At 43.3% G+C, this 14,776-nt stretch overlaps 1 protein-coding gene across 1 annotated transcript in view; it reads right to left on the bottom strand.

Moving 5' to 3' along the window:
- The window catches only part of LOC145362403 (Ig heavy chain Mem5-like), a 59,227-nt gene that overhangs the window by 41,104 nt on the left and 3,347 nt on the right, over window positions 1-14,776 (bottom strand). The gene's annotated exons all lie outside the window — the stretch shown is intronic.

Genomic DNA, 14,776 nt, shown 5'->3' with positions numbered 1-14,776 from the left:
CCTGTTGCTTCTTCTGACAATTGACTATACTTTATAAGTAAGGAATAAAATTTCCTCTCTTTAAAACCACTAGAGAAGAAGATGAGCTTTGATGAAATATGATTGTTATTAATTACAGAAGAATGTTTGTTTCAGTTGAAGCAAATTAATTGAATTGAAACTCCCCAGCTGTCGGGTTGGAATTTAAACTCCTGTCCCCAGAGCATTATTTCAAAATTCTGTATTACCAGTTTAATAATAATATTGCTACAATTAAGTATAATCACATCTAATAATGAAATAATTGAACACTCAAAACTGGGTCACAGGTTGGATCATGAGTTCAGGGATCTGTTGTGTGAATTGGACATATTACCAACTATTTCAAAAATGATTTTGACTCCTGTGAGATAAGACTGTGAACTCATCACATTTTGTGTTTTAACACTATGCCATTTAGTTCACTGTGTCTAAAGTGTGAGGTCAGTGTCCAATATTACACGGATGTGTTTAATTGTCAGAGGCAAGTTTTTTTCCTAGTCTTGAATTTTATCTGTCTCGATGGCAATCATTAATGGAAATCTACGTAAAACTTCCATCAAGTCTTAAAATAACATCTGGAAACACGCGAGGCACAAGGCCTGAGAGTTTGACGTTAATGATGCATGAGTTCCACTGTCAGAACAGCTGAACACTGAGTTTGTTTCTCTTCGAACTGAGCAGTCTATGGGAGATTTTGTACAAAATTCAAAGCTGTGAATGGGAATGTTTTACTCATTAGGAAGAAACTGTTATTCACTGGCAAAAGGGCCAGTATACAGAAGACACTGTTTATTAGTTATGAATTAAAGGAACCATCTCTCTGATTACATCACACCAGTCCATACTTCTACTTATTTTGTACCAGATCCAACCTTTAATTGTATGTCGGTAGCGTGAACGTTCTAACAATTTCTAAGTGATTAACTGGCACTGGGGGACAGGTCAGTATCTGAACAATGGTGCAGCATTCATTGTAACACCGTCAGGCAATCCCTGTTGCGATGCATTTTAATAGATGAATATTGTGTTGCATTGCGTCAATTTACAGCAGATTTTAGCGAAAAATGTTTCCTCTGTCTCATTTTATTAAAAGCATTCACTGATACGGTGACGGTGTGAGACTGAATTGTGGACTTACAATATCTCAGATGGATCCAACAAGCTGAATATCTATCCAATCATTGATTGCTTATCTGTTTCCCAGAAAAAAAGAAAATAAATTGCCATAGAACAAGTCTTGACAGTTATGTCACGTTTGACTTCCTGCAGTTTGTATTGTTATATTTTAAATGATTGTTTTTTTTTTCAATTTGGAATGTGTTCAACTGCTTAGGCTCGAAGGGCTGGATGGCCTACTCCTGCTCCTATTTCTTATGTTCTTATGTTCTTAAATTTACTTATCTCAGTTTCCTCGTCTAAATCAATCCATAAAGCTTTCCCTTCATTGACCATCCTTTTACTAATCTGATCAAATAACTGTTGTTCATAAAAATATATATTGCAGATGCATGGGGTCTGAAAAAGAAATGCCAGAAACACTCAACAAATCATTCGCCATATGTGGAATGGCATTACTGTGCATCTCTCTCTCTCTCCCTGCCTCTTTCTCTCTCTCCCCTACTCCCCGCCATTCCTGCCTCTCTCCCTCCCACTCTCTGTCTCTCCCCCTGTCTCCCGTCGCTCTCCTTGCCCCCCTCTCTCTCCCTGGCGTCTTCTCTCTTTCTGTCTTTCTCTGTCTCTCTGTTTTCCCCTCCATCTCTCTCTCTCTGTCTCTCTCTGTCTCTCTCTGTCTCTCCTTGTCCCCCTCTCTCTCCCTGGCTCCTTCTCCCTCTCTGTTTTTCTCTGTCTCTCTGTCTCCCTCTCTCTATCTCTCTCAGTCCCTCCTTGTCCCCCTCTCTCTCCCTGGCTCCTTGTCTTCTTTTTGTTTTCCCCTCTGTCTCTCTCTCTCTGTCTCTGTATGTCTCAGATTGTGCCTAAATCGGATGACTTCTCTTCTCTCACTCAATCTCCAATACTTCAGTTTTACTGGTACCCAAGAGACCGATCCAGCTATTAGTTGAAAAAAATGTTCTTTTTTTTGCTGAAGGCACCTTGTGACTGAAAAGATGAAACACAAAAATTCCATCAAGGGAAATTCAGTGCCGGAAACAGACCTGTTCACTCACTTAACCTCTCTCTTCGATTTCTCTCACACGACGCCTAACACACTTATTCTTTTTATTATTTTAGAATTCCTCTGCGGGACAAAATGTTCCCTCTTTTAATTTTCTCTCAGTGATAATTTCCAGTCCGTCTTTCCTTTAATTAACCTATTTAAACACCAAATACGACAAATCTCTTGAATCACAAAAATGGCAGTGGAAGTGAATGTAATGCTGAGACCGGCAGCAATCTATGTGGCTGTTTTTAATGCTTCCAGAGTGAGTTCACCCTCACAGGCAGGAAGACTGTTCACGGTGATAACATCAAACTGACGCCCACTGTTTCAATCTCAGGTAACACAACTTCCCGATTCTTGCTGCCGGTTCCAAACCGCACATCTCACTTCTGAGCAGAAAATAAATCCAGGGACCACAATCTGGTGAGAACATCTGTCAGTGCGGCTTATATCTGTCCACAGAGTCAGGGCAGAGTCAGACAGATCACATTGCGGTGACATTTACAAATGAGCCTGATGTGATCTGTTCAGAGTTTCCCGGACATAACTGATGGTCAGTGGATCAGTCACTGAACTCCCGGTTTTCACGAAGGAAGAAAATTATAACTATCATGTTTCATTGTTTAATCATTTTCTCTCCATCTGCTATTTACTTTTTGTTTCTCAGCTTTTATCTGTCAGCACCCCGTTTTTATTTCTCCCAACTCTCCAAACCTCTCTCCCTCCCTCTATTTCCTTGTCAATCTTTTGAACACTTTTATTAGTACTCAAAATCATGAAGTTTTGATTGGGAGAATTAAAGAGAGAGTATTTCAACTGGGAGGGCGGGTCAGCAACCAGTCGGCAAAAGTTTATTTTATTGAGCTGAGAGACAGAAATGAAATTATTTATTTTTACGCAAGATTTGTTATGAACTGGAATGAACAGCTTAAAAGGGTGATCGAATCAGATTTCACAGTAATTTTGGGACATAAATAAGATATGTCCTTCATGTGTTTAAAATTTCAAGGATTTTCGGGAATGGGAGCATTTTAATGGTTCATCTATATCATTGTCCCAGCATCCTTTTTTGTCTCTCTCTCTGTCCTTCACTGAGACTGAATAACTTGCAATATTTATACAGCTGTCATCTTGTGTAAATCTTATCTTTTGACAAAACTTGTGTGTGTGTGTGTGTGTGTAATTGCCAGGAACCACTCTGAAATTCTATTTACAAACCATCACTTTGAACAACTGAATACTGGATCGAACTTGATTGGGAAAAGCACAATAACACTTCACATTTATTGTACTGTTCTTTTTCTTCCGGAGAGGTTTTCACACTTAGTCTTTTCAATCTTTACATGTACTAATTCTGTCTGTAAATGTGGAACTGCTTGTAAGAATGAAAAGGAACAGATTATTTTCTCTTCCTCTGACAGATTCACTATTGTTACCTCAGAAAACAGACATTTATGGAGCCCGCCATGACAGTCCCCCCTTTGAGAATACCAGCTCTTAGTCAGCTGGAGTCAGTCACTCCTGCGGATGTCATAGGGTTTCCAATCCGTGTTTACCACACAAATCCCTGCGTCACTCGTCCTGACAAAGAAACCTGCCCTCAGGCCCTAGAAATGATTGTTTCCTTATATCAGGTCCCAGTCTGACTCCGGGCCCAGCTGTCTCTGTCAGTGATACACTGGGGCCAGTCATTCACATTGTAATGTTCTAATTCTCAGGTTCCAGTCTGACTCCGGGCCCAGCTGTCTCTGTCAGTGATACACTGGGGCCAGTCATTCACATTGTAATGTTCTAATTCTCAGGTTCCAGTCTGACTCCGGGCCCAGCTGTCTCTGTCAGTGATACACTGGGGCCGGTCATTCACATTGTAATGTTCTAATTCTCAGGTCCCAGTCTGACTCCGGGCCCAGCTGTCTCTGTCAGTGATACACTGGGGCCGGTCATTCACATTGTAATGTTCTAATTCTCAGGTCCCAGTCTGACTCCGGGCCCAGCTGTCTCTGTCAGTGATACACTGGGGCCGGTCATTCACATTGTAATGTTCTAATTCTCAGGTCCCAGTCTGACTCCGGGCCCAGCTGTCTCTGTCAGTGATACACTGGGGCCAGTCATTCACATTGTAATGTTCTAATTCTCAGGTCCCAGTCTGACTCCGGGCCCAGCTGTCTCTGTCAGTGATACACTGGGGCCAGTCATTCACATTGTAATGTTCTAATTCTCAGGTTCCAGTCTGACTCCGGGCCCAGCTGTCTCTGTCAGTGATACACTGGGGCCAGTCATTCACATTGTAATGTTCTAATTCTAATTCTAATTCTCAGGTTCCAGTCTGACAATTGAGTCCTATATCTGGAAGTTTAATGAGACATTGGGAAGAACAATTTTCATAATCTCCCCGTCATTCGAGATGAGATTTATCCATTTTCCAACAGATCTCTAAAGACAGATAAGTCATCACCGGGAACAAAATAGTGAGGCTGCAATAATTGTATATGCAAGAGCGCACAACAGAAGGGTTGTCAGTAAATAATTACATATTAAACGTTCTTCAGTTGAAACACATAAACTGTTTGGTGTTTTCATGCACTCATGGAAGGCAGAGTGGGCTGAAGGTTATCACTGGGAAAACTGAAGGGGAATTGCTAAAAGAGATCATTTCTCCAAAGGGGGTTATTAGAAAATAGAATATTTAAAATAAGTAAGCACGCAAATGTTTATGGTATTTGTTAGACATAAAACCATAAAATTCCTACAGTTCAGAAGAAAGGCCATCTGGCCCACCGAATCTGCATCCCATCCCAGGTCCTCCGCTCTGCCATATCCCCGTTACCCCACACATTTACCATGGCTATTCCACATATTCTGAGGGAAAATAACGGGCAATTTTGCATGGCGAATCCAACTAATACTATCCGTTGCAATATAATCGAGAGACTGGTTTCGTGCAATAATATTGAGACAGGGCCGAATACACCAGATATCAATATAGCACCTGTACTAATATAAATGCAGACTGGGCCCAGTTCAGTCATTACTGAGCGAGTGTATACAGTATCTAGCACTCTCTAACCAGCGTCGCATTTTCTCATATAAACAGAGGCATGCCATACTCAAACAACTGGGATTTTGCTGAGTACAGAATCAACTGAGAATTATTGTCATATAATCAGAAATATGATTTCGTGTCATATAAACTGGGTCACGTTTAGGATGGACAAAGACTGAGTCTGTTACAGAAATAACAGACGATCTTCCGTATCTCGTCGTACCAAAAAAATGCAGTTTCACTGCCATCTCCTGGACTAGCCTTGCTATTGCAGGAGTTGTGAAATGCTGATTTCAGTTGCTGTTTCTTATTCTTTCATAGGCTGTATATCCAGCTGGTAAGGCCAGCATATATTGGCAATCGCTAATACACTGAATTTACTGGTTTTCTAGACCATCATAAAAGGCACGTAATCGCCAAACACGTGTGCGCCTAGAGTCACCTCTGGGCTAAACTGGGAAAAGATGGAAAGTTTTCTTTTCTGCAGGGCATTAGAAAATCCGATATTTTTCAGGTCATGGCCGCAATCACGGAAATGACCTTTACATTCAAAATTGTAATTGCATTTTGAAGCCTGCTGTAGTTGGACTTGAATATTTATCTTGAGAAATTGGCCTACCCTCACAGAGATATTACCACTCTGTCACTGTCACCCTTTCAACATTGATAAAGTACTTACAGCAGAGAAGAAAGCCATTTTGAAGCGTCATGTGTGTGTTGGCCCTCGAAAGGAGCAATTCATCCAATAACACTCTGTACCACACAGTCTAGCATTTTGTTCATTTTCAGACAATTATCCAATCCCATTTTGAAACTATTAATTGGCGCTGCCTGCACCACACTCTCAAACAGCACATTCCAGTTCTGGATCACTCACTGTCTGACAATGTTTTTCCTGATGCCTCCACGTTTCTTCCACCAATTGAATTCAACCCGCGCCCTCTGTGTCAAGATCCTTCTGCCATTGAACAGTTTCTCTCTATCTACTCTGTCAAGACCCCTCAGGATTTTGAATACCTCGTTAAAGTCACATCAGCAACTTCCTGTCAAGGAAATTAGTCCGAACCTCTCCAAAATATTTTCGTCACTGAAGTTTCTGATGTCTGGACTTATTCTCGTGCTTTCCGTTACATCCAGCCTATTGACTTTACATTCTGCCTGAGTTTGGTGCCGAAAATTGGACCGAATTTTTCGGTTGACAATTTTCCAACTGTTTTCTACAAATTTAGCACAACTTCCTTGCTTCTGTATTCTTTTCCCCAATAGACAAAAACTATTCACTTTTTTTTGTTTGCAGCTGTCTCAACCTGTCTTGCATCATGAATGATTTATATACATATTCACTCAAGTCCCTCGGCGTCTATATTCACTTTCATAGCGTATTCATCATTTCCATTTTTCTCTTCACGTTCTGTTGAACAAAACTGATCATGTAACTTTTCTCCGCACTATATTAAATATGCAAATTACTCGTCCATTCAACCAATTTGTTCTTTTTGCCCTGTCACTATTTACCTTAAATAACCATCCTCTGCTTTCCAACCTTTCCCCCAATGTGCTGGTTATCTCCAAGCTGATTCCCCAATTTCCTTCTCATCATTTATGTATCTATGACAAACAGCAAAGGTTCCAGAACTGATCCCTGAGCCACAACACTCCATTCAGAAACGCACACTTGCACAGCTACACTCTGTTTTCTATGACTGAGCCAGCTCTCCATCCACCTAGCTAGCTCACCTCTCATCTCATTTTACTGCAAATTCTGTACCACTCTGCCATGAGGGACCTTGTCAGAGGGTTTACTGGTGTCCATGTAGACAATATCCACTGCTCTACCATCATCAATCATCTTCATCACTTCCTCAAAAAATAAACTTGATCATGTTAGTCAGACACGATCTGGTCTTCAAAAAAAAAGCATGTTGCCTTTCACTAGCATATCCATTTATTTCAAAGAGGGATTAAATCCTGTCTCGACGAACTTTCTTCAATAATTTCCTGACCACTGACGTAAGGCTCACTGGCCTGTACTTACCTGGATTATTGTTGCTATTCTTCCTAAACAAAAATCAGCTCTTCTCCAATTCTCATACTTCCACTATAGCCAGTGATGATACAAAGATTTCTCTCAAGGCCCCAACAATTTCCTCCTGGCCTCTCGCATTATTCTGTGGTATATCACATCAGGCCCTGGGGACTTGTCCACCTTAATGTTTCTCAAGAACCCCAATATCTCATCCTTTTTGATCACAACATGACTCAAGCTATCGACATAATCTTTCCAGACTCATCATGCACTAAGTCTTTTTTTTAGTGAATATTGACGTAATGTACTTAACACCTCGCCATTTTCCTGGCTCAAGGCATAGAACCCCTCACCTGTCCTGGAGTGTGCCAACACCCTTCCTGGCTAAACTTTTGCCCTTTATATATGTTTAGAACACCTTAGGATTTTCCCCCATCCTGCGGCCAAAGAATTTTGGTGACCTCTTTTAGCCCTCTTTACTCTTTGCTTAAGTTTCTTCTTTTTTTCCTTGTATTTCATAATTGCTTTGTGTCTTCCAAGGGTAGAAAATATCTTTCTTTTTTCACTTTGACTAGGCTCATAATTTATCTCATTTTACAATGTTCCCAAAATGTGCCATCCCTATCCTTCATCCTCCTTGGAATGTGCCAGTCCGGAATTCCCATCAGCTTGCACTTGAAAGCCTCCCGTGTGCCAGATGTTGATTTGCCCTCAAACATCTGCCCTAATCTACATTCTTCAGTTTTTGCCTAATATTGTTATAATTAGTCATCCCCCAGTTTAGAGTCTTCACTTGCGTATTACACTTACCTTTCTCTGTCCGTACCTTAACGCTTACTGAGTTGTGATCTCTGTTCCCCAACTGCTCCCTTACTGAAATGTCGACCACCTGTCCAGGCTGATTCCTTATTTCCAGGTCTAGTTCAGCAGCATCCCTAGTTGGATTACCCATACAATGTTTCGGCAAACCCTCCTGGATGCTCCTTACAAACTCTGCCCCATCCACACACTGAGCACAAAATGAGTCCCTGTCAATTTTGAGGAAGTTAACTCTCCCACCACAACAACCCTGTTACTTTTACATCTTGCCAAAATCTCACTCATATGTGTTTCTCCATCTCCCGCTGGTTGTTGGGAGGCCAATAGAAAATGCCGAATCTTGTGAGTACACCCTTCCTATTCCTGCACTCTACCCATACTGCCTCGCTGTATAAGCCATGCGAAGTACATTGGGTGCAGTCCTCCTGCAGTACTGCTGCAATATTCTCCTTACCAGTCTTGAAAATGTCCCTCCCCTGATACATCACTCTCTATCCTGCTTGAATCATCGGTATCCTTGTACGTTAAGCTGTCATTCCTCTCCTTTCCTTAACCAAGTCTCTGTAATTGCAGCAACATCACAGTTCCAAGAACAAATCCAAGCTCCAAGTCCATCAGCCTGACCTGTTACACTTTTTGTATTGAAACAAATGCAGGTCAGCCTGCCGGACCCGCTTTAATTAGGAGCCACACTATTTCTGCTCTTTCTCTGAGTCTTACTGGCCCTGTTCTCTAGTTCCACTTCAGCTAATTCACCTTTGCTTTATTCCCCTCTCCCTGGTAGATTTCCTTCCCTAAAGGACATTCGTGAAAGAATCTGGTCCTTTCGACAATCAAATATGGTTTTATGGTCAGCAGTAGATTTTTATTTCCAGACATTTTTTATTTAATTCAAGTTCCATCTGCTGCAGTGACCGGATTTGTACCTAGAACATTAACAACATGAGGAATCCTTCCTGAAGTTATGGCATCAGTAGGAGCTACTCAGAAAATTTCCTCAGTTTTCCTTTCAAACACTTACTCAACAATCAGCTGCTTCTGTTGGTCCCACGTCACTTTCTGAACTGTAATACCTGATAGACACCTACCCAACTGGACATTGCAGTATGGACCGGGTAGTAAGGGACACAAGACACAGCAACACCTCTCCACCCACTTCCCTAAACTCCCACACTTACCCCAACTCTCAGCGTTTCACTCTCTGCAACTTACAGTCTGTGGATGTCCCTCAATAGGCAGATTTCACAGGCCTCAGTTCCGAAGTTCATACTTGGTCATGCCCAAATCATTAATCAATTTTAAGTTATTACACCCCTCCCCCTCTAGGCCTCAGTAACCGCCGAGTGCTGACCGGCTTGGAAGCCTTTCTTTGAAATTTCAATGCTGGGTCTGGTTCCTCCTGCTCAGCCTCGGAAGTAACTGGGTTTCAGCAGACCGGAGCTCGCCCCTTCCACCATGAGCGTTGTGGCCCGAGTTACCTTTACCGGGAGACAATGTGGCCGAGAGGCTAAACCCGCCCTGTCCATTTCAGACTCCGAGTTTCTCACTGGTGGAGATGGAGAGCAGGAGCCGGAGTATCTGGAATTCTTTCCAAAGTTCCAGGTGTGCCGGGAATTGATTTTCCCTGCATGTCTTGGGGTTTCATGGTTTAGAAGAATGAGGGGAGACCTCATTGAGACAAATAAGAATGGTTTAGAAGAATGAGGGGAGATCTCATTGAGACATATAAGATGATGAATGGGATGGATAGGATAGAGGTGGAGAGGCTCTTCCCGCTCAGATAGGACGGTAGGACTAGATGGAACATCCTCAAGACAAACGGGGGGCGGTTTAGAACGGAGTTGAGGAGGAACTTCTTCACTCAAAGGGTGGTGAATCTCTGGAATTCCCTGCCCGTTGAAGTGGTGGAGGCTGAGTCGCTAAATATATTGAAGATGCGGGTTGATAGGTTCTTGATAGGCAAGGGGATTAAGGGTTATGGGGAGAGGGCGGGAATGTGGAACTGAGACACGACAGATTAGCCATGATCTTATAGAATTGCGGGGCAGGCTCGAGGGGCTAGATGGCCTACTCCTGCTCCTATTTCTTATGTTCTTATGGTTTGTAGATGTTTGAAACATTCCCATCGATGGTATCTCCCAAGCGGACTTGATAGGAATCTGGCCCTGTTCCTGACCTGAACGTGCCTCATTACCAGCGTATCCATTGCCATGATTCTTAACTAATAGCCCAACAACTGCCTTTAAGGGCCTGTCCCAGTTGATGGAAACGGCACTGGGTGTCAGCTCCCACCCTCGGAAAATTAGACTTTGGGAAGAGTGATCATGAGCAACTCTGCTTGGGCTATTCCATTTGTTGAAGAGGGGAGGGGAGTGGTGATTGGGGGGATGTTGTCCTGTAATTGAAGAGCAATCTGGATAGTTTGGTGTCGAAGGAGGCTGTGAGATGGTTTTTTGAACCTCTTTTTACTGTTTGGGCCGCTCTTTCTGCCAGACCGTTGGATGATGGGGAATATGGACACTGTCCTAACGTGTCAAATTCTGTTCAATTCGTTGCAATGCACAAAGTCCTGGCAGTTGAAGGGTGGTCCATGTTCAGAAACCAACGCCTGTGGGATCCCGGGTGTCAAGAAAGAGGAGTGAGGTTTCTCCACTCTTGCCCTTGTGTTTGATGATCTCACCCTCTGTACGGCCATCCATTGTGAATCAGCATCTACCATTATCAGGAACATAGGCCCCATGAACGGTCCGGCACTGACCATGTGCAGCCACGTCTACGGCCGTTCCAGCCATTCCCAAGTGTGAAGAGTAGTGACTGGTAACATTCGTCCCTTGTTGACATTGCCAACACTGACCCACGACCAAATACCTGTATTCATACCTGGCCACAGACGTGGCAATTTGGAGGTTATTCAGTTTGTCACTCCTGGGTGGCCACGAGTACCGCGAGGATGAGATGGTGAACCTTGGCTCAGGATGACACTCTTGAACCCCATCGGTGTGTGCCATCTTCCACAGTCAGCTGTCCACTGCCACTCCAATATGGGTGCAATTCAGGCTGTAACGGCCTTTTGGTTTCCCCCATCAGCACTCGCTGCTTCAGTTTATTCAGGACTGGGTAATTTTGTATCCAAAGCCAAATAATATTGGCTGCCACTGGGAGAGTTTTGAAAATGTTCATGATTACCGTCTCTTCCACTGGGGATATGACCAGTGTCTGTTAATTGTAGCCAACTCAAGGCATCTTCCTTTGCAACTCTGATGCCTAGTTGCCCATGTTCAGAGGGCAATGAAGTGTCAACCACATTGCTGTGGCCCTTCCCTGGGACATTGATAAACACAGTAAAAAGTCTGACAACACCAGGTTTAAGTCCAATCGATTTATTTGATAGTAAATTCACTACCTTTCGAGGTGACCCTCTTTGTCAGGTGAATGGAGAGTTCTGGTGACAAACATTCACCTGACGAAGAGGGTAACCTCGAAAGCTAGTGAATTTACTATCAAATAAATCGGTTGGACTTAAACCTGGTGTTGTCAGACTTTTTACTGTGTTTACCCCACTCCAACGCCGGCAGATCCACATCATGACATTGATAAATCAGATGGGTCTTTCTGAAAATGGACAATGTTTTTATGGTCACTAACAGATTCTAAACTCCAGATATATTTACTCAAGTTCCACCATCTGCCGTGACGTGATCAGAACCCGTGTGCCCAGAACATTAGCTGAGTTCCTGCATTAATGCTCAAGTGATAAAACCTACAGTCCATCACATCCACACCTGAGTGTACACATCCTGAATTCCAGTTACCCAGACACACCATACTATGCATGTCTGCAGGGCTCCCGGATTGGACAGCATTAACTGCCTCAATCAGGGAGCTCATATTCCAAAGCTCCACCTGATGGTTATCGTTGAAGTCTTTAGATATATCTCTCTACCTCTTTCTATGTTTCTTGTGGCTCTCTCTCTCTGTCACTCTTTCTCTATGTCTCTCTGTGCCTCTGTCTCTCTCGATGTTTCACTCTGTCTTTTGCTGTCTCTCCGCCTCTCCCCGACTCTCCCTCTGTCTCTCCTGCGCCCCCCCCCAAGTGTCACTCTCCTACTCCCACTCCCTGTCCCTCTTTAATTTATTTGTCTCTCTGCCCCCCCACCCACCTCACTCTGACTTTTGCTCTTGCTTTGTCCATTGTGCTTTTTCAGTCCCACTCTTTCCCATTCACTCCTGCTCTGTGTCTCGATATCTCTGTTTCTATCTGTCTCTGGCTATTTCCTTCTGCTTCACTTTTTGCCTCCCGTTCCCCCACACCCCCTTTGTCTCCCTCTCCCTCTCGTATTACAAACTCCAATCTGTCTTCCTTTATCTCCCTTTCTCATTCCCTGTACATCTCTCTCGCCATTTTCCTCATTATTTCTGTCTTTCTCATTCCCTGTTTATCTCCCTCGCCATTTTCCTCACTATTTCTGTCTTTCACATTCTGTGAGGCTCTGTCTTTGTCTCTCTTCTATCTCATTGTCTCCCTGTTTATTTTCCTGTACCTGTTAGAAACTCTTTCAAATTCTTTGCTCTCCAAGTCATCGTGCCTTTCCCTCTCTTTGCTACTCTCTGTCTAATAATCTCACTGTTGCTAACATTGTCCTCTCTATCTATCTGTCAGTCTTTCTATCTCTGTGAGGCTGTTTGGTGATTTACAGTTTGAATGCCCAATAGGAAGAGTCAGAGGTCTTGTTGTTGTCATTTCCTCTCAGGCTGTATTGAGTTGAAAAATTGCAGTAAGGGGATATTTCAGTAGATTTTTTAGCTGCTGCCTGAACTGAGTTTGTGTCACAGCGTAAATAGCAGTATTTGTACAGCAACTTGTGAGTTGCAGCATGAAGCCCAATTCCATAACATAAAAGTCTAATCGAAATTTAAACCCCAAATCATACATGCGATTCCATGCTGAATAAACCATGAATATTGACCATAAGATAATGAAATTGGCTGAGATAACAAATAGGAAAATGATGGATTTCCTTCGACTCTCCAACTCTGGGTCTCTTGGATTCTCACCGCTGCGGTGAGCCCGGAGTCTCCTGCGGGCTCTGCTGCTCACTAAAATGTGTCTGATGGTGAGAGCATTCAGCAGCAGAATCAGGACGAATGGGGCACACGGGTTCAGAATGTAATGGAGGAACTCGATTGTTCCCCAGACCAGAGAGTACATAACACCAGTTGTGAAGTGACAAAACCAGGGGAGGTTCCGCAGCCGATATGTATTTAATAACATAAAATACCAGATAATGTTCTTTAAACAGCTCAGCACCGTCACTGTTCCCAGAACCACAGACGCCGATTTCTCAGTGCAATATTTACTTCTCAGCTTGGGGCAGCAAATGGCCACAAATCGATCAAAGGTGAAAGTGACGGTGAACCAGACAGAACAGTCAGTGGCTGCACAAAGCAGGACGGCGTGGATGTTACACACGGGGAGCGACAGCAGGAAATAAAAGTGTTCCCAATAAACAATGGGAATGTGTCTTAATATCAGGTCGAGGAGAATGACCAGCAGATCCCCCACTGACATGGCCACCAGGTAACGAGTGACACATTTGGACAGACCACAGTTTCTGCTCCTCAGTGTCACAATTGTGATTATGTTCACTGTCAGGAAGGAAATACAGAATAAAATTAGATATGATTCAATGGAAGGAATTGCCATTTAGACTTACGATGGTTTTTTTTTAAAAAGTTCATTATCATAACAATTGGAATACATTTTTTAAGCCAGCACGTCTTTCGGAGTGTGAGGGGAAAGTAGAGCATCTGGAGTAAACCTGTACAGACACAGAGAGAATGTACAAACTCAACACAGACAATGACCCAAAACTGGAACTGAACCCAGGTTCCTGATGCTGTGAGACAGCAGTACTAACCACTATGCCACTGTACTGCTCCTTGGTAGTGACACAACGTTAACATTCGGGAAAGAGCTTTCCAGGGAGTCCTCAACATTATCCCTTACTCAGCTACAGGTAAATATCCCCTCTGCCTGTGAAGGATTTGGAGGGTAAGAAGGATGAGGCAGTAAACCCTAACAGAAGATGCGGAGTGGAGTCCTGTAGGTGGTAATCTGTTGTCTCTCAGACAGCTCACTGACAACTCCCGCAACAGAGCTGGTACCAAACAGTGTTGGTTTGACCCTTTCCTCTGGACAATACTAACAGTTGGCAGAGGGAGATCCTGATGCCCTGAAGCACAGAATCTCTATTAGATTTACATCTCCATGAGTCCTCTAATGGCAGGAATGTTGTCAATATATGCACCAGGTAAAAACTCAAACAAAGGCCATTAGCAAAGGAAAAGCCAAGCAAGCTGCCTAATGACTCTCATCCTGTGACTCCGACATCCAATATTATGAAATGCATGAAAAGGTTAGTCATGGCATGAATCAGTTCCGGCTTCCCAGATTTCTTGGATCCACTACGGTTCACTACATCCACAACCGGTCCAAAATCCCATCTCTCTGACACTACAGTCAACCCTGTAACACCGACTCATGTTTATCAACGACAGCTGAGCCATTAACACCATTATTCCTATGCATGTGTCTGTGTGTGTGTGTGGGGGGGGGGGGGGGGGGCGTGTTGTGTGTGAGCACCAGAGTACCTGATGAGTGCTCCTAAGTGTGTGTTATTCCGGAGGCTTACAACAATGTTGGCTTCTG

The sequence above is a fragment of the Carcharhinus amblyrhynchos genome, unplaced genomic scaffold (genome assembly GCF_965287045.1).
Source record: "Carcharhinus amblyrhynchos unplaced genomic scaffold, sCarAmb.v2.hapA scaffold_38, whole genome shotgun sequence".
NCBI classification, from domain to species: domain Eukaryota; kingdom Metazoa; phylum Chordata; class Chondrichthyes; order Carcharhiniformes; family Carcharhinidae; genus Carcharhinus; species Carcharhinus amblyrhynchos.
Note: the sequence above shows the minus strand (reverse complement) of the source record. Positions and strands in the feature narration are given on the sequence as shown.